Source organism: Pleurodeles waltl, chromosome 4_1 (genome assembly GCF_031143425.1).
Source record: "Pleurodeles waltl isolate 20211129_DDA chromosome 4_1, aPleWal1.hap1.20221129, whole genome shotgun sequence".
Lineage (NCBI taxonomy): Eukaryota > Metazoa > Chordata > Amphibia > Caudata > Salamandridae > Pleurodeles > Pleurodeles waltl.
The window spans coordinates 143,962,404-143,983,526 of record NC_090442.1 but is presented as its reverse complement, the minus strand read 5'-3'; the positions used below and the strand labels follow the sequence as shown (position 1 = coordinate 143,983,526).

The window sequence follows — 21,123 nt, the reverse complement described above, 5'->3', positions numbered from 1 at the left end:
TAATAGGCGCTCGAGAGCAGAGAGGACACCAGGCATCTTGAAAGAGCACCTATGCCTGGTGTCCTCTCTGCTCTCAGGCGCCTATTAAGGGCAGCCCTGTCTCTTGCATAGATACTCTTTCAAGAGGGGACACCATGCATAGATGCTTTTTTAAGAGGGGACACCATGCATAGATTCTTTTTTAAGAGGGGACACCATGCATAGATGCTCTTTTGTGGCTGCTGCGGTAGAGGAGCTCGCCTTAATATGTGTCTGAGAGCAGAGAGGACAGCATGCATAGATGCTCTCTTCGTTGCATGGCTGCTGGGGTAGAGGAGCTCACCTTAATATGTGTCCGAGAGCAGAGAGGACAGAATGCATAGATGCTCTCTTCGTTGCATGGCTGCTAGGCTAGAGGCGCTCACCTTAATATGTGTCTGAGAGCAGAGAGGTCATCATGCATAGATGCTCTCTTCATTGCATGGCTGCTGGGGTAGAGGAGCTCGCCTCAATATGTGCCTGAGAGTGAGGACGATAGATGCTCTCTTCGTTGCATGGCTGCTAGGCTAGAGGAGCTCGCCTTAATATGTGTCTGAGAGCAGAGAGGACAGCATGCATAGATGCTCTCTTCGTTGCATGGCTGCTGGGGTAGAGGAGCTCGCCTCAATATGTGTCTGAGACCAGAGAGGTCATCATGCATAGATGCTCTCTTCATTGCATGGCTGCTGGGGTAGAGGAGCTCGCCTCAATATGTGCCTGAGAGTGAGGACAATAGATGCTCTCTTCGTTGCATGGCTGCTAGGCTAGAGGAGCGTGCCTTAATATGTGTCTGAGAGCAGAGAGGACAGCATGCATAGCTGCTCTCTTCATTGCATGGCTGCTGAGGTAGAGGATCTCACCTCAATATGCATCTGAGAGCAAAGGGGACATCACACATAGAGGTTCTGTTTATTAGTTGGCTACTAGGGTACAGGAGCTCGCCTTAATATGCGCCTGAGAACAAAGAGGACAGCATGCATAGATGCGCTTTTGTGGCTGCTAGGGTAGAGGAGCTCGCCTTAATATGTGCCTGAGAGCAGAGCGGACATCACACATAGATGTTCTGTTTATTGCATGACTGCTAGGCTAGAGGAGCTCGCCTCAATATGTGCCTGAGAGCAAAGAGGACACCATGAATAGATACTTTTTTGTGGCTGCCAGGGGGAGAGAGACCTTCTTTAACATGCATCGGAGAGCAGAGAAGACACCATGCTCATACGCTTGCTCTAATGTGTGGCCGCAGGGGGAGAGGAGCCCTCTTTAACATGCACCTGACATGAGATAGGACGTCACACATAGATGCCCTCTCTAGTTAGTAGCTGCTAGGTACTTAACAGAGCTCGCGTTAATGAGTGCATGAGAGCAGGGAGGACCTCATGCGTGGGTGCCCTCTTTATTGTGTGTCCTCATTAGTGTGTGCCTGACAGAGGAGAGGACCTCATGCATAGATGCCCTTTCTGTTCTGTAGCTGATAGAGTAAATGATTTCTCCTTAATATTCACCTGAGAATGGAGAGGACATCACTCATAGATGCTCTCTTTGCTTGTGTTGCTGCTAGGGCAAGGATCTCTCCTTGGTATTCATCAATGAGAACATCAGAATGTCTCTGACAAAAGGGAGATCCTGTGCGGTGGGTGAAAAAGTAATTCACTGACACTTAATTCAAGATCAGTGTTGTGAGTATGTTTTGTTGACTCGCCTAATTGTATAGAGATGTTTGTTTTTTCCGTGGCTGTGTTTAATATCCTCCTGAGTGCCCTTGTCGTCCAAACCACCTTCTAAAACAAACTGACCTTTCTTTACTGCTTGGAACTCAGCTTTTAAATAGTTCATGTTAATTGAGCTTTTGTGAGATTCGAAGCACTGGACTGTGTACCGCATCCTTGGAAAACACATAGATGAAGTAAACATTGGCGAAGTTTGGGTTTAATGTGCTGAAGCATGTAAAGACAGGCGGGCACACGTGTACATGTGTGCACACCTTTATATGCAAGCGTTAGCAATGTTTTAGAAGGGGAAGGCAGCAGAGGAAGAAGAATGGGGATGTATTTTAGTCTATGATGCACTCCTTTGGAGAAGGAAGGATACGCTTAAACAACCAATAGCGTTAGATGAAAGGGAAATACTTGCGTGGGTTGAGTCAAGTGTGGTTTACGTATTCTCAAGCTAGTGACTGAAAGAGGCTGCTAACAAAGAGGCGATGTTTGAAAGAGGCAGAGCACTTGCCGTCTGTATGCATAGTAAATTCAATAGGCTTGTTTAGACAGCTGTGCTGTCACAACCAGACCTAAAAAAAAAAAGCATTGGCAAACTCAATTGGTCTCACCTTTATAAAGCGGGTGCTGAGCTGATCGCTTTGCCAATGTTAGTCTGTAAAGTATTGTTTATAAAATGAGATTAAAAAATCAAAATACTGGAGGAACAGCAAACACACATCTTGGCATATCTCAAAACTGTACATTGAATTCTATGTTTTTCAGGCTCTGTACATGGCATAGTTTATTTTCAAAACCAAAATAAAATGATGGACTGCCAAGCCACTGGTCCCAGGATGCTTGTTTCTGGTTCAGGGAGGACTTGGCCCGGCAGTTTGGGCTAGACTCTTCCCATGGGAAGCAGAGTCAAGACTGATTTGCTTGGGCTGGGTCTACACTGAGGTGGCTTGGTGAGCAAAAGAACAATGGATTTAACCCGGGTCTGTGCCTGGGGGTTAGTGTTTGAAAAATTGCAGCGATCCATCCATCATCTTGTTGTGTTGCCATGGTTTATTTTCAAAAACTTTTCACTTGGGAAATGCTGAACAAAAGTTTAAAAGAAAAGAAGGTGTCCGAATTTAAAGGGAGGGACTCGCCTACTCCTAACTTACTTTCCACAGGATTCAGACATTTGGTCCTCTGTAATGGATAAGGAAGAAGATGTATAAGACTCCAGAAAAAGGTGTCATACTAAGTTCACATTTTGCCTCAGGTGCCAGTTCAGTCTTTGGAGCAGAAGGCCCTTTCCCCAGCACCATAAAAGTATTTGTGTGCCAATACTTGTGCTTGCATGCAATATGTGGAATGCTGGAGATAAAACAACTCTTAAAGTCACCTCTTCTGCCATACCCCAGCAAACACATCACTATGACTGTGGTTCCAGGGGCATCCTGGGAGGGGTCTCCAGCAACACAGTGTGGGGAAGAATAATGGAGAGAGGAAAGCAGATCACCAGGAAGAGAGAGCTGGAAAACACATGCACTGTCATGGAGTGTTAAATAAAAAAAGAAAAAAAATAGTTCACTAATTGTGAGCAGTGGAAGAATACAGGTCAGCAAATAAAAAGGTAAGAGGGTTGTAAAGTTGCTCTTCTCCTTTGAAGGGACAAAGACAAGAAGTGGAAGGCAAACCATTGAAAAAGAAATGAGCAAATGAGAGTGAATTAAAGCAAACCAATGGTAAACAATTTTTAGGCTGTAAGTTCACAATAGGTCTTTTGCAACCAAACAGCTAGTGCTGTCTGGTAGGCAAGACCTAAAAAAAAGCTCAATTGTGAGTCATTAAGGAGAGAGATTTGAAACTGGCCTCTTTCAAGAAGTTTTGATTGTCATGCCCACAGATGTTGATCAACATCTGGGGCCTGATGTATCAAAGGGTTTTACTCAATCTGTGTCTATGGGAAAATGTGTTCATACATATGGCCCCTGGTTCCTCCCTCCAGAGAGGCTGAGGATTTAAAAATGGCCTTGTAGTCCAGGCTCTGGAATTCCACTCTTCATTTTGAGGCAGACAGAAGATCCAGCCGTTCTGTGCATCACAGGCATTCATTTTAGAATATGTCCACCAACAGTATGGACCAGACACTAGACCGTGTACTAGGTGAGTGCCACACTGGCATCACCATCATTTGAAAGCATCTTAACTCTGATCGTCCTAAGAAGGACGTCATCTGAACCCTTTTCATAATCCTTAGGAGAATCAACAAGGACTTTATCTGCTAAGCACTACATACTACACGCAGTACCTATGTAGGGTCTTTGTTAAACGTGAGAGTCAATCGAGCATGAATGTTCCTTTGATGCAGCTCTTCATAGAATGTTAGATGTTTCTTCTCGCTGCCTCATTGGTGAATGTTTCTGGTGCAGCCTGTACCACCTGTTTATCGCCCTGACTACGTGTACCCCGTCCTTGGCAGGTGGTCTGTTCAAGGACTGCACATTCCATTTGCTCTCAGTGTTCCCTGTTGCTAGGGAACACTATCCCCTGTTGAAAGTCTCAGAAACAGACTTGCGGCCTTGACGAGGGTGCTTTGTTACTTTGACTGTTACTTTACATCGAGTACACTTTAAATAAAAAAAAAAAAAACTGCTTGCCACAAAAAAGAAATGAAATCCAAAGTAAGATTAAAGCAATGTTTAAATAGTTTTTTTATCTATGCGTGTGTACGTGGTGTGTGTGTGTGTGTGTGTATATATTTATATATATATATATATATATAAAATCATAATCATTGATACGTCAATATTTATTAATATTTAAGCGTTCGCTGTAAAATATGTTACCTCACTGCTGACATCGGTCACAAGTTTGATCCCTGGCCGGGCTGGCTCAGCATCTGATCCTTCTGAGGTTGCTCAATTTAGGCAGTCTTTTTCCAGCACAGTGCAGTCATTTGTTTGGTTGCCAATACAACCTTCAGCAGTAGCATCAAGAGTCCTAAGAGTGGATCACATGGAAAGATCTCTTTACTACTCCACACTTCCTTCCAGTAAGTTTGGATCACTGGACATGACCATCATACACACAACTCAACTCCCTGCATCCCAGCCTCCCTCCAACACTCAACCATACAGTTGCCACGCATGTGTTTTAGTTAGAAATTCAATTTGTACTTTGTGTCTTTGTTTCCAACTCTCAATATATGGTCATAAAACCTCCCTGCCCACATTTGCCAGAGGGGAATAAACAAGCCCCTGTCGAAAGAGAACACAGCAAAATAGTTTTTTCCAAATGATGTCAAACCCCTGTGCTCGCAGTCCTATTATCCTTGGGTAAAGCGCATTGTCTTTTTTTTAGAAATTATGTAACCTCTCAGTCCCATTAAATGCAAATTCCCATTTGTAGATGTTGAACAGCTTGATTTCTCCTTTCTGAAATAGGTCTCTCAACATCCTACCATTCCTGAAACACATCTCCCTCCAGCGCTGGCGTAATTCCTGGATCCTGGTGTAGAGAGATAGAGAGAGAGAGAGAGAGAGAGGTAGTAAGACAGCCCTTCAACACATCATCCCACTTCTCCAAGGTCAGACGCGCCACATTAATGTGGACCTTTTGGGGAGCTAGATTGGGTCCAACAGCAATCTTCCCTTCCGTTTGGCCTCCGTATGAATCTAGTGCTTCTTGGATTCCCGCATAGATGATTCAATTGGGTGCAACTGGGCTTTCTGGTGATACTTAAGTACATCTGTGAAGCCGAGCTCTCCTGAACTTTTGTACACCCCCATCTCATTCCTGGAGATCCTAGGATTCCTGCTCTCACATATAAAAGCAACAGATGCAGATTGCAGGGAGGAAATTTCTTTTTGAGTGAGTGCTCCAAAGAACTTGAAAAAACTATGACAGTGGCAGCAGGTTCACCTTCAACTATGTCACTTTCCTCAGCCAAGTGATAAAAAGTGGGCGCCATCTTCCCAAATCTCTCTACATCTTCACTAGGTGTTTAGGATAGTTGGCTCTCTAGGGTACTTCAAGCGTTAGTGTTAAATGGATAACTACATATTTGATCGTCTGTTTAGCCCAACAGAATAGGTTTATCCTATCCACAAACACCTGTTGTTCCAACCCCACACTTAATAAGGCAGATTTATTTAGATTGATTTACTTCCCAAAATCTCTACGTATGATTCAAAGATCATCTGTACCATAGGTTGGAAAATTTCAGGCGATCTATTGGTCAATAATACATACTTTGCAAAAAGGTGAATCCTGTGCTGCTCTCCTCTTAATATAATTCCATGCCATCTCTTTTGGGGACACACAGCTCATGCCTATAAACATCTGCAATCCAGATCCAGTTCTGGCCTGTCCAAGGAAGCATCCAAGCACAAGATGATCATAGGGAGATTTCTTCTGCTTGCTTTCTCTTCTCAAATGTAGTACCCTGCCCATATTATCAAATCTCTGTCTCTGTTTTATAGAGTCTGGCTTATCAGGATAGATAAAAAAACAGCATAATGATTGGGTGGGATTTTTGTGAATGTAATCCGTGTTCAATAGCGGAATTAGCCAGTATAGGCACAATTCTCAGGAGGTTGACTCGATATAGAGATCATGGTGATAAAATCCACTTACTGCAGTCTAGCTATCCCTTTCAATAAAGGTTTCCGAAGAAATTGCAGAAAGCTCTCCTTTCCTCCCACCTCTCGCCACGCCGGATGCCATTAGAATCCACAACGTTGCGTATGCTAGCTTTGGCTGTAGCCACATGAAGCCCTGGGGCTTACAACTATTCAGTTTATAAGCCTTCTACTAGAACCTCTGTTTCAATCCTAGACGCACCACTCTGATTTTACCGCATGATTTTTCAGCAAGTCAGTGTGACCCTTAGGAGACATCACTTTTCTGAAAGCACGGAGGGATCTACCCTAATAGACCTGTTTTGTGAGCCATTTCTAACTTTTCCTTCTTCAGACTCCAGTTGCACCTCTGCTTGGTCTGTACAGCTATAACTCTGTCTGTAACTACAGCCTTTGTCATCCAGAGTGTTCTCATGAATTCCTTCCCATTATCATTCAATTCGAAATATTCTTGCATCTTATCTCTCAGGTCTTGTGCACATGCACTATCTTTCAGCAGAGATTTATCAAATCTCCACATGTCTGTTCCTCTGGTGTTCCCACCTCCGCACTAGCGGTAGCTCGCAGCGTAACGTCTGATACTGCAATACCCATATAAAGCTATTCCAGAATGGGATCCATATGGACGTAAGAAGAAGGTAAAGTTCTTGCCTGTGCATCATGAAGATCAAACAGCCCTAGCTCTAACAAGGCGGCCCCCTTACCTGACTCAACATCCCTTCCATTACGTACCTGTCAAGGAGGTGGTGATCCACCGCCGCACCACGACTACATGTCAGCCACACACAGCACATCTCCTTGTGCTTTGTCATGTACCTTATTAATTTAAAAAGAGTAGGAGGCTCTCTTGTCCCACATTCTGCACATAGAAAGTAACCAATGCAATTTTCCTACGTCTACATCACCAGCTAGGTAATGAAGATGCACTTCTGGGGTCACCAGCAACTTTCTGCACTGCAGTTTCGAGGTCCCTGTGGAACACTTTCACGATGCCGCGGACCTCCCAAGCTGATGAAGCATAACATTGAGTCGCTTAGTGTGTATCCCCCATGAGCCTTTTCTCCCCTTTAACTAGGTGAGTTCCTTTTAAACACTGCCTGAGTAATGTGGGGTAAACACCCTCCATATCTTATGCTTCTTTACCGGGAAATGCAGACCCCGAACGTTCCACATAAAAACTCTCGCGATAGTGATTTATGTTGTTCCCCGTGACTCTCGCTCACCTGCTTAGAAAGTATCACTGATTGGTTACTTCAGGAGATCTGTGCACTTAAGATGCCTTTCGAGAGTTTACTGAATCCCAACCCCTTCCCTGCTAGCTAAGTGAAACAAACCTTTGCAATAAACCTAATGATTATTTACCAAACATTTGCCATCCTCATGAGGCGGAGACTATTGTAACCCCAGTCTTGAGGATGCTGTAACGCCCATGGCCTTCTCCACCACCTCCCACCCAGCCCCAAATCTGAAAGCTAGTCCACACTACAGTCCGTGATAATCACAAATCACACTCCCAGAAACCAATGCAACAAAGGTATATGTCCAAGTCAAAAGAATGGAAGGCTCCACACAATGTTGTTCATACTCACATATCATAGTGTGTCAAATCTAGATCTTCACAGTTTTTCGCGTGACCCTCAATCTCATTCACATTGTAGTGAGGTTGGCTTCTCCTGGCTTGGGCCTAGTGATTGCCCTGTTTCATCTCCAACACTCCCTGGCCCTCCTTTAGGGTCTGGATGGCAGATGGCTTCAAGGCCACTTGGAACCTACAGCAAATGGGAAAGTCTGGTGATACTGAATTTGTCATTTCATCAGTCCTGCAGGGCACATCTCTTATTCTGTGGGCAGTAAGAGAGGCCTTGGAATAACATAACATAACATTGCTATCCCTAAAAGTGATTGACTCAGATCTCCTTGCCTCCAAGAGAATACTATTCTTCAGAGGTGAGGAACTTCACCAGGATGTCTCTAGGCCTTAGACTAGACCATTCTCTGTGAGCTAGCTGTGCCAGCCAGGAAGTATTGCACCTAATGGATTATCAGCCTGAAGAGATCCATCCAGAAACTTTCAATATCAGCTCCTCTCCATGTTTTTTTTCACATTTCGGATCTGTCCACCAAATCATCACACGTGTCTCAAGCCCCTCATTTCCTCTTGTATGATGTTGTTTGTACGGCCACCATTCTCTGTTCCAGGGATCTAATGTTTTCCTTGTTGGCAGCCACCCGATCTCCCACAGCCTGTAAGTCTTTTGCCAACTTGGTGATCACTGCTGTCGTTTATGACTTGACTTCTTGTAGATAGGTGAACGCTCCAGTCACTTCTTGTTAAGTGTCCAACCAGTAGTACTGAAGTGTCTCTTTTGTCAGTGATGGTGGGAGTTAATTATTTTCGAATGCAGGGGTGGAACATGGGGCGCCTCCAGAGTATTGCAACCCCCCCTCTCTCTCTGTGCCTCCAGGGTATTTGCCCTTTTCATCTGTGGCCTTTACTTAACTCTAGGTGACTGGAATTCAAACATGTACTCCAGACGTCATCCTATATAGTCATCAGTGCCTCTCAAACATAGGAAAGAATGTTCTATATATACATACACTGTTGTGCAACCAAATCAGGCCAGTTCAGTCAGTTGCAGCCTGTTCTCTTAATGTTAGCCTCCGAGCTCCAAAAGCAAACACTAATTCAGGCCAAAATGGCGTCCACCACACACCCAGCTTGGGCAATACCAAATACATTCACATCAGACCACTGTCATACACGCTCACCTCTACTGCCTGACTCCCTTGTCTCTACTGGTACTTCAGACCCTAATGGACCCTATGTTGATCGTCCAGTTGCTGTTTGGAAGTTGTGACGCTTCACTCCTTATTCGAGGTCTGCCAGGTCATGGCCCGGCCTCATTTTGGATCTTCCTTCTTTATTTAGGCTCAAGATGGCCGCCTGTCCTCTTCCATCCCTCGCTGAATCTTTTCTGCTTTGGTCCCAGTGTGCCCTTACAGTGGGGTCACCCAGTGCCATTGGGGCTCATTAGATAGATAATGCCACTACGGCTCCAGGTTGCCCCCTCCTAGGGTTTCTCTGTGCGGCTGTGACAGGGAAAACACGAGGGAGCTCATTCCCTGAGCACCATCAACGCTCACTGTTCGCTACGTCTCATGTTTTATTTATTATCCTATTTAAAAAAAATTATAACAATATTTCAGTATTTAAAAAAAATTGAAGGCATCTTATAAATGTAAGCAGGAAGTAGTGTCCGTGATTATAAATGTCCTAAAGACTTCCACTTTTGGATATAAATTAATGTGTTACATTGAATACAAAATTGGGGCATTATTTGTTTAAATGGGTATCCAGTGAGATTGTTTTAGCATGACTTTCACTCAGTGCGAAAGTGATTTTCATGTCGAATCCTTGAGCAGACGAGCCAGCAGTGCCTGAAATTGGCTTGATGACTTTGTAGCACGGTGAGGTAACACTTGGTAAGAGAGAAAGATGCCTAAAGAGCCCGGTGGCTGCCTGCGGTGCAAATCTGTCAAATCATGTGTCCGGTGAGTACGCACTGTCCAGATCTTTGCTTGGAGAGTAGGAGAAAATGTAGGCATCCGATGGGGACATCAAAGGCACCCCGTACAAGAACCTTTAGGTATGCTGAAGAACTCTCTGTACATCCCTAAGGGAAAAGGAGGCTTCCTTTGTATTTCTGTGCAAGACAAGAACACATCTGTGCATTGCTATGAGACGTGTTCATCCCTGTGCTAGACAAGGGCACCTCTGTACACTCCTACGCATGACCAGGATATCTCTGTTCACTCCTAAGGAAGAAGAGGAGACCTCTTTTATATTCCTACGCAAGAGGAGACCTCTATACACACCTATGCTAGATAATGAGACGTGTTCATTCCTGTGCAAGACAAGGGGACCTCTGTACACCCTTACGCATGACCAGGATACCTCTGTTCACTCCTAAGGAAGAAGAGGAGACCTCCTTAATATTCCTATGCATGAAGACATCTGCCACTGGTAGGAAATATGAAGACACTGCCTGTATGTTTATTAAGCACGACCAGGTGACCGCCTGTGCCTTGCATGGCAAGAAGGTGAAAAACATCCTGCATTTATCTGAACAGGATACAGAAAGTTTATGTACACGTATTCCTCCTATGTGCTTCTATCACAACTTGGCCGGACTTTGTTTGAGGCGATCAATGCTGTCTCCATATGTTCTTATATACCATGATTTGGAGAATGAAATTAATACATAGTTTGAGATGTTTATCAGTGAGATAAAAGGCAATCACTGGCCTGTTATTGAAAATATAAAATTATTAACCTTAAAAGTGACTCATTCGTTAGGAAATATTAGAAGCTGTGCCGGGACAGTCAGGCCTCACTTGAGAGTGATGACAGCTATTTATTGGCTGCTCACCAAGCCTTCCTTGGCTCCCGTTCATCACTCGGATGCTGGGATGTGTTCCTCTCCTGGCTCCTAGGATGCTGGGATGTGTTCCTCTCCTGGCTCCCGTTCATCACTAGGATGCTGGGATGTGTTCCTCTCCTGGCTCCCGCTCATCACTAGGATGCTGGGATGTGTTCCTCTCCTGGCTCCTAGGATGCTGGGATGTGTTCCTCTCCTGGCTCCTGTTCATCACTCGGATGCTGGGATGTGTTCATCTCCTGGCTCCCGTTCATCACTAGGATGCTGGGATGTGTTCCTCTCCTGGCTCCCGTTCATCACTAGGATGCTGGGATGTGTTCCTCTCCTGGCTCCCGTTCATCACTAGGATGCTGGGATGTGTTCCTCTCCTGGCTCCCGTTCATCACAAGGATGCTGGTATGTGTTCCTCTCCTTGGCTCCTGTTCATCACTAGGATGCTGGGATGTGTTCCTCTCCTGGCTCCCGTTCATCACTCGGATGCTGGGATGTGTTCCTCTCCTGGCTCCCGTTCATCACTCGGATGCTGGGATGTGTTCATCTCCTGGCTCCCGTTCATCACTAGGATGCTGGGATGTGTTCCTCTCCTGGCTCCCGTTCATCACTCGGATGCTGGGATGTGTTCCTCTCCGTCACAGGGTGCTTTATTTTGGGCCGGTGTCAGAGTGGGAAGAGAAGTAGTGCTGTGGATCGAGAGAAGGCGTGGTGGAGCCCATGCACGCTTTGGCAATCTTGATTAGGGCAAGCAGTCTAGAACCCAAAGAAGCGACCACATTGGGGCACTTTGTGGTGGTCACTGCAAATAACCTTTTGCTTCACATCACCAGTGTCTTGTGAATGGCCGCCATGTGCTGTGAACCCTCTCCTTTGGCTTCTTATGGCTATAGGGGAACTTAATTAAATTATTGATAGAAAAGTTACTGCTTTGTGGACTACAGTTATTCCACCATAAGTCAGTCATTTTATGTTCATCGTAGAACTAGATTTTATATTTGGAATTCCTTTTTCTAACACAGAAAATTAATTAAATAACCTAATTGATGGGAGTTAATGCAGCCCAGCTCTCATCTCTGAAGAAATATATTCCCTAACCTCAAGATTGGGTACTGAAATTCAGTAGTTGGGTTTAGGATTTTGAATAGAGTACTCCTAAAGGAAACTCCTTGAGGAGGAATTGCAACAGCCAACTATACCACGCCAAAGCAGCTAAGCGTCTGAGTTCATTGGCAAGGCGGCCATCTTGATACGCGTTTAAAGCTAGAATTCTTGGGGGATAAGATAGGGATCAAATACTTTCACAAAAGCACTTGGAAAATGTAAAACTTCGACCTGAGAAACTTGTGGTTGCACGGTCGGCTTATTCCTGCGTGAATAAAGCATGGATAGATTATTGTGGAAGAAAGGAGTCTTGCGGAACCAGCCATGGCACACGAATCAGAAGGTTGGCTGTTTGAGCGTAGAGGTAGATTTCCATGTGGAAACTGTAAGATGTTATGAGATTTGACAGGTGCCGCTCTGGATTTCATCTCAAGTGATGGAGAAACACAAAATTGTGATGCATGGTTAACAATACTACAGGCACATGAAAGCACCTCCGGCATTGCCCGCTCCATCTTTCTCTTCTTCACCCTCCGTACAGTGGTCCCTTCCCTGGTCTTGAGCTGTTTGAGAGGAATTTTCTCCACTCACCGACAGCATTTTTGGATAATTCTGTTGTAATCCAGGGTGTACATTTTCTTAAAATATACTCTTGACTCTATTGTAGTATTTTTCGAGAATGACATTAGAAGGATCACATGTTTTCAATGACAATGGTTTTGGGCGAATTCTACATTAATGGCATGTATGGTTTTCTGTAATTTAGGAGTCTAGTAGTAAACATTTGCTATGGTCCCAAAATATTTGAACAATATCTTCTTCTGTATTAGATTGGAGCATAGACAGTAAGGCATATGGCAGACGGTATTGGAAATATATGTTATTAGTTTGTTAGAGGTGGGATTGATTAATGCAAGTTAGAGGTTAGGTATGCAAGTAATATGTAGATATGAGAAGCACAAGCCTTGCTGTCATCAACCCAGAGGGTAGAAACAATATAGCCCTGGGTTACCACTGTACTCCTCACTCACATACTCTGCAGTGAAGTGTAAAAATACTGCTTCATAAGGAGGAATATATTGAATTTCTGGCTTGGTTGGGTTTTGCACAGAGTCATTTCAATGTGATTGAGCGCCATTCTTTCATGCTTTGAGCATACTCCCACATCCTCGGCCCTCATTTTACTCCTACTCGTGAGGTGTTCGTCTCTGCTCGTTCAGGGCATTGTCAGGGCCATGTTCGACATGCTGTGGCCCTGCCCCGCTGTGCCCAACTCAACCTTTCTGCTTTAGTTTGGTTTCTTTCAGTGAAGGTGATGGCAACATCTCCTTGTGGGTGACAAATGTGCAGACAGTGAAGACCAACAGCTTTCTACAACTTTTTTTGTGGTTCCAAGTGACCTGCTCATTCCTCTGTAAGTTGATTGCTGTGTGCAGCATTGCTCATGCTTAAGGTGTGTGTGTTATGTTCAAGCCCTTTTCCACTTATTGCCCTTATGGGTCAGTAGTGTTGTGTCTCCATCTGCACCAGCTGTGCTGTGCTCACCAGGAACTCATTGCCGTGCCATTTCGCATGAAGGTAGAGTATATTTGGATTCCACCAGGGTTTAGAGAATTATGGACAGAGTTTAAGGTGGTTAAGCACATTTCCTCACAGGCCCCTGCATCTTTTTAGATGCTATTTCTAGGGAGAACTTCTACTAGGATAAGAAGAAAGGCCAGGTTCATTGGCAAATGGTTTAGTTGACCTTGTGCTGACCTTGAGAGGTTGTCTCAACCTTACACCTTGCACAGCTCAGAGTACACCTTGGAGTTTTCCTTTGTCTCAGGCACCCCAGAAATGCCCTCTGCTTATAAACACAATCTCCAAAGCCATGTGTGAGCTGGCACTAGAAGAATCTACACATATGGCACCCGTAAAACCATGTTGTATGCTGTTCATGTATGCCTTGATTCTTTGGGGTAAGTGGGCTCCTATCCGCCTCAGATGTACAGTGGATGGGATTCATACCTTTGTGACATTAGCAATTAAATCATCCTTATTTAACAGACTTTAATGTTTTGTAGTACTGTAAATTACTTCTATGGCTCTCGGTGGCGACTCAATAAAGCATGAAATGACATTTGCAATAATGTAAGGGCTTTACAGAGTATGCTTCAAGTGCTTCAAGTGAAAAATGTCCAGAGGTGGTCCCGTAATTGAAGAAGTGACTTCCAACAGATATTTGAGTGGAAATTGTAGTTTTGCCCGCCTCCAGCAGACTGCTTTTACCACGGAATCTCACGAGATTTTGTGTACCCTAAGAAATGTCGCAGAAGGGAGGGCAGCATGCTGTTGGGTGGTGCTCTATCGGATACTATGGGCATCCTACGATCCCACATAAGAACTGCTTATGGAGCCCATAGCGTGCCTTGATGATTTGTGATTCAGTCCCATGACAGGTGGTAGCAGTTAATGGGGTCGAGGTGGAAAAATGTGGTTGGGACTGGAGCGTTTTGACTCGCGTGGTCCTCCAGGTCTGATGCTGTGTCGATTGTGATTCAAGGTCTCAAGTGCTTCGTGTGTGTGTTTTGAATCTTTGCCACCATGATCTGGGTGAATGATAGCTGCACTGTAACCATATTCCAAATGGGAGCCGGGAGGTGGCTCGATAGAATCTGCTGTTGTAGTTCACATCTGGCACGATAACCGCATCCTTTGTCGACCTTGAGGCCGGTGAAGATAAGCAGCCCTGGCTTGCGGACAGAAGGCGATAGAAAGTGCTGCGATCCATCAGCCTCCCTATCTGCAATACAGCTGCCTGCACGTGGTGCATTTCTAGGCTTTTATGTCTTCAAACTTTTTTTTTAAATCTCATTTATGGAATGGACGTTCAACAACTGCTTGCCGTCCAATGACAGGAGGTATGATGTAAGGGTTGGGTACCAATTCTCGTTCCCATTGGTATTTTCTGCACTGACATGTTTGTTCTCAGTTAAATGTTGGCGCGAGTCTCCTTACAGGGTGCCCTGGTGCCAGGAACTCTGCTTTAATGTGTAAAGATAATCCTGTACGGAGTTCTATGCAAAGACCTCTCGCAAAGAAATTGGCCATAGCAACGCACTTTGACAACATTGTATCCATCCACCACAACACATGGAGAAGATGGTGAAATCCGCTGTGTGCGACTTACAAAGGGATGCATCAATACTTTGGGAACGCCTGTGCCAAGGGCAGACATTTACCAGTGACAGTATGGAAATGGTCGCCCTGGAAGAACTTCCCACCGCTCCTTAATCACTTTGATGTGCCTTCCTCATGGACAGTCATTGGGGCAAGTCATATTATGTTCTCCAAGTGGTGGAAACATCTTGAACTGAGGACTGGTGTCCCCTGCAGACTTCTGTTGATTTATTTCCAGTCCCTTCACCAGTGGTGGCAGTGCTGAGCTGACCAACAGTCTTTGCCTAAAATCGGTACGTGTCAACCTGAGTGGCATGCTTCTTAAGGGTGTATTTGAGGAGAAATTTTTTTTTTTGGGGGGGAGCACAAGAATGCAGTGAACCACACCATTCTAGGCTTCTAAAACAGTAGACCTGAAACTCACTGACTCTAATAATTAGCTCCTAACAGCAATGTGGTTCCGTCTCCATTTGGATGGGAACTCGTTCTTCGCTTGCGTCCAGACGTTGACTCCATTTGATGGATGAGGATGCCATTGGAAACTGCTTATCTGGGTCAACATAAACCCAAAGTGAGGGAAGATGAAATGCAGAGCGACCATTTCCTGTGGGCCCTATTGATGGAGACGAGTAGACATGCCGCAGTCTGAGGCGCTGCAACGAGAAGTGGCCACCCATCCCTCTGCTCGCTCCTCACAATGGCGGCCTGGACCGGTGCTGCTGTGCTGCAGATGCGTGAGTGAGGGCTCCTGGGTGTGTGTTAGGGGGTCACAGGCATCCCTTTCTCCTCCCACCCATTGATGGGCATGACTTTGAGGGCCACAATGGGCTGCAACTCAGGGCCCCATAGTGAATATTCAGTCGCTAGCATGCAGGAGCATGGTCTCTACGTCATGTTACTACCTCAAGAGGACCATAGACACCTGATGCATGCAGCCTCGCTCATGGAGAGAGGGTGCCTTGGGTACCTTTGCAGGGCAGGCTTCATACAGCCTCACTGACCTCTGAGGGTAGATTTCGTCCCCAAGCTTGAAAGCTTACACTCCTTGTTCAATTCTATCGCGTGGTTTCGCTTAAACGCGACGCAGGCCTGTTCACAGATACAGACCAGAAGCCTTTGCCGTGCCTCTCCATTGGATGCATCTCCATCACTGCACCCCTTGACCGCTGCGCCAGTCAGACCATCTGCGCACTTCCTGTTGCACCATTCTCTCCTTACACCATTCTTCTACTGCACCACTGCCTGCTGCAACTCCACGAAGATTAGAACACTTTTTTTAGGTTAATACTTTATTGTACAGTTAATAAAAATCATTGCAATCAGCGACGAAAATTAAAGCATTGTCTTCTGAAAACGCCAGAAAACATCCTACTAGAAGTCATATTTTCATCAATAAGCAACTAACAATCGTGATAGCAGATTAGAACACTATAATTTGCACCATCCTGATCACTATCGTTTCATTGCACAATCCTTCGGCTGCACCACTGCCCGTTGCTCCAAGATCATTGCACTCTATCAGTTGCACCGTCCACTCAGGACACCATCCTTCGATTTCACTAGTGTCCTTTGCACCAGTCCGACCACTGCAGTGTTGTCAGTTACCATCCTTCGCAGCCTCCATTCAGCAATGCGCTTGGCCCACCATTCATTCATCCAGCATCCCGCTGATTGGAGTAACTAACAGGTGCCATTATTGTTCACATCCGGATCAGGAATTCTGTCGAGTGGAGCTCGTTCAGCGACAATTTGTAATTGTTATACAGAGATCCTAAACAGTTGGTTGCTTGTCCAGTCCTTTGTGCATAGATCTTGGTTTTGGGGGCCATCTTCTACTGTTCCCTTAGACTCCATAGCGCCAACTTCAGAAGAACGCAATATCTGATGTAGTTTACTGGCGACTCATACTTTTTGCGTGGCAGCTGGCACTGATTTTGTTTTACGTCCTCAATGCACGACTGTTTCTTTTTCGGTCTCCCTTCTCAGTAGAGAGGTCTTTGAGTCTGTGCGTGCTCTTGTGAGCCTGTAGTGGGGTCAGTGCCTGAACGCGCGAGAGATCATTTATAAAACGCCTACGACGAAGCTGACAGGGCCCTGTGACCGTGCTGCGTGCTTCCTGGCTGTGCTTGTTCATTTTGCACCTCTGTTTACGTCGCGTGTTGGTGCGGGTCCCTGAATACTCCTATATGAAAACGTATCAACTCTCGTCCCACTTGTCATTTGCGAGTTTGCCGTCCGTCTATCCTGCCTCTGGGTACGTGCTTTTTTAAAATGACGGTGTGTTTATCTGCATCTGGGCCCGCAGTGTTGTGTGTGTGTGTGTGTCTGACGTGGTGTATATACGCTTCCTTGTATGCATGTTGGCTGTGGCTACCTACATGCATGATCTGCCTTGTTGCGTGCAGTGACGTCGCCTGTCTGTGCACGTGTCCTTCAGTGCAAGAACGCTAGGCCCATTGGATTTGCCAGTGCTCGTTCTACAAGTCATCCAAACCCCGGCGCGCGAGCCCCTCAGTCGCCGGGTCTCGTGGCTACGCGCAGTGCAAGTGGGCTCGCGCCTTGCACCAAACCCCAGCGGAGCCAGGCAGCGCGCGCCGTCTCCCGTGGGCCCCCAGCGTGAAGGAGGGGGTCACTGCTGCTGATGAGGGCTCGGCGCTTTACATCCCTAAGCAGCTGAAGCCGCGAGCCGGAGCATGGGCGGCTGCTGCTAATTAGCGCCGAGAAACGGAATTAACCCTTACGATGTCTAAACTCAGCCGAAACACTGGTTTTGGATGTCACTGGGTGTCCTTTGCACTGCTCTGTGTGCAGCACAGAGGCTCCCGTAGAAGGAGCACAAGCGGGAGGTCTCTTAGCATAGCGGCCACTAATTGGGAACTCTCAGTGGGGAAGAACTGCTATAATGGAAGGGGAGCCACTTTTAAGTTACTGCCCCGAGTGGCATAACGCAAAATGTTGGGAGGCTCCTGCAAAATGCAATGAGGCGTTCCCTAGACTTCCATATCTCAAAGAGATCCATAGGATTTACACTTAATGAAGGACCCCTGAAGAATGGATTTTCCTTTGCTCTGCATGGGCTGCAGGGCTCTGTGTTACACCCCTGACGGCTCACTCCCTTGTCACCCTTTGGGGGACATGTCCAAGTGTGGTGCCAGTGTTTCTTTATGCAACAGGCATAAGAAGGGGCGGGCGGGATATTGAAACTAATACCTTCCCTTCTGTTACGGTCTCTTCTGTTAAAGCAATTCGTTTTCAGTGTCTTTAGAGAAAGACGTGCCCCAATGTATATTAAGTGTGATCTACTATGAGGTAGTGGTTAGTTTGTTTAAAAAAAAAAAATCCAGGGCCCAACTTATTTTATGACCTGACTCAGAAAGCCACAGAGACTTCTAACAGCATTCGCTGCCCATGCTTGGTCTGCCAAATGCCAGTTCCACTGTTTACGATCGACTGTCACACTGATACAAGTGTGGCATTTTGCTTTATTCCAATGGAATAGATTATATACACTAGTTCATTATGTTTCTTAAGAATATGGAACTGTAGTTGGCGTCTAGGGTTTTGGGCCACAACTCCAAGTCATGCAAGGAGTGTGTCCTTATGCATCCAAATGTAACCTGGGAGTGCAAAACCAACCTATGTCACTGAAATAGACTTCTTGAAGTCAATAGCGTGGACCTGTCCTGGCTCTCAGGGCCGATCCTGCGACTGGTTTTCATCGTGGCCCAAATCTTTGGATGTATGTCATGGTGACTCGTGATCCTGTTCCCCTGCCGAGGAGCTGGTCCTGTGACTAATTCTGATGCACCCCAGGTTGCCACCGGTGATATAGCACACTCCTTCAAGTGCACCACTGCTCATTGTACATGATTAAGACTTTCATATTGAAAATCTTTAGCACCCCGCTGGGTGCCCCTGGCATGCTTTCAGGTCCATGGATCTGCAGATGCCTCCAGTCGAGTTTCAGACGGCAGATCCATCCTCTTTGCTGTCTGCGCCTCTTAAGCCCATGACCTGACTATGGTTTTCCACTTTTCTTTCATTTTCTTGACATATTCACACTTTCAGGTGTTCCCACCTTTACCACTACAAGGATTATATTTTGGTCACAAGAACCCTATAATAGGATGGTATACAACCTTGTTCTCGAGAAGTACCTTATATATTGTTCCAATTGTGAATTTATTATTATTGCAGCTTTGAAAAAAGTCTATTAGATGAAACGTGTGTCGGCTGCTAGATGTGTTGATACATTTTGGCCAAGACTGAGGCCTTTCTACCAGAATGTGTGAATCTCTTTTATCTCAGAGAGCCAATTACGCTTCTGATGTTCTTTGTTACATCTCACCCCTTTGGACACCAAAAGAGTGCTCATCTTTTACATCAACCTTACAAAAGACCACTGTAAAAACAATGAACACTTTTTATGAAGTTCTCTGGGGAAAAGAAAGGCAAAGTGGTGTAGAAAAGGACTTTGTAGAGATGGATAGTCCTCTGCATTAAGATCTGCTACTCACTGGCCCTGAGGGCCCTTCCCGTCAGGGCTAAGGCTCTACCAGTGCACTGGCACATGGGGTGCCTGTCCTGATTGTTAGAAATGTGGTCTCTAGTTGCAGTGGTTTGCACCCTGCCCCAGTAGGGAGCCACACTCTAGTCAGGGTAAGGGAGTCACACAGCTAAGATAGCCCGTGCTCACTCTCTTGGTAGCTTGGCTCAAGCAGTTAAGCTTATCTCAGAGGCAATGTGTAAAGTATTTGTACATACACACAGTAACACAGTGAAAACACCACAAAAGTACTCTATACCAGTTTAGAAAAATTGCCAATATTTATCTGAGAAAAACAAGACCAAAATGACAAAGATCCAACATACACAAGTAGATACGAATATTCAAAGATTAAGGGGGTCATTCCGACCCTGGCGGTCCAAGACCGCCAGGGCCGGGGCCCACAGAAGCACCGCCAACAGGCTGGCGGTGCTTCAATGCCCATTCTGACCGCGGCGTTAAAGACGCAGTCAGAAAAGGGAATCCAGCGGTTTCCTGCCGGATTTCCCCTGCTTGGGCTGAATCTCCATGGCGGTGCTGCAAGCAGCGCTGCCATGGATATTCCGACCCCCTTCCCGCCATCCTGTTCCTGGCGGTTTTTACCGCCAGGAACAGGATGGCAGGAACGGGTGTCGTGGGGCCCCTGGGGGCCCCTGCACTGCCCATGCCACTGGCATGGGCAGTGCAGGGGCCCCCTAACAGGGCCCCATAAAGATTTTCACTGTCTGCATTGCAGACAGTGAAAATCACGACGGGTGCAACTGCACCCGTCGCACCCCTGCAACTCCGCCGGCTCCATTCAGAGCCGGCTTCATTGTTGCAGGGCCTTTCCCGCTGGGCCGGCGGACGCTCCTTTGGCGGGCGCCCGCCGGCCCAGCGGGAAAGCCAGAATGGCCTCCGCGGTCTTTTGACCGCAGAGCGGACAAATGGCGGTTTCCGCTTGGCGGGCGGTGCCCGCCGCCCGCCTATGTCAGAATGAGGGCCTAAATCTTATTATAGCACTTAAAAACACAACAGCTCCAACTGGGGCTATCACGGCCTGTTGACGGAGTTGTTTCCCAACAGTCTGACGCCACCTGTGAGGGAGTGCACGACGGTCACAAAGTCACACTTACCCCAGGTATAGTACCTTGGGATTCGATGACGAAACAAAGAAGTTGCACGGAGTCGGGGAGGTGTCACTGAAGCTGGTGCAGCATCGGTTCCTTACTGCTACCGGGGAGGTGAGGCATCAGTTCCTTACTGCTAGGCAGGGGAGGTGAAACGCCAGTTTCTTACGACCTGGCGGGGTTGAAGAATACAGCCAGTCAAGATGCAAGGCGTCGGCTTTGCGGGGTCGCAGTCACACCTCGGGCCACAGGTTCTGCGTCGGAGTTGGGTGTCACGGATGTCGGTGACATGGCACTCGGGGCTTACACTATGGCAGGACTTCAGCAGCGCTGCGATGGCGTCAGGCCTGTGTTGCAGGTCATGGTCCTTGTACTCAGTGGGGACCACGGCTCCGGTGCAGGCAGCGTTGCAGAGTCTGAGAG

The 21,123-nt window shown here is 46.4% G+C and overlaps 1 protein-coding gene across 3 annotated transcripts in view; it reads left to right on the top strand.

Moving 5' to 3' along the window:
- Positions 1-21,123, top strand: part of LARGE1 (LARGE xylosyl- and glucuronyltransferase 1) — a 755,508-nt gene that overhangs the window by 279,373 nt on the left and 455,012 nt on the right. The window lies entirely within an intron of this gene.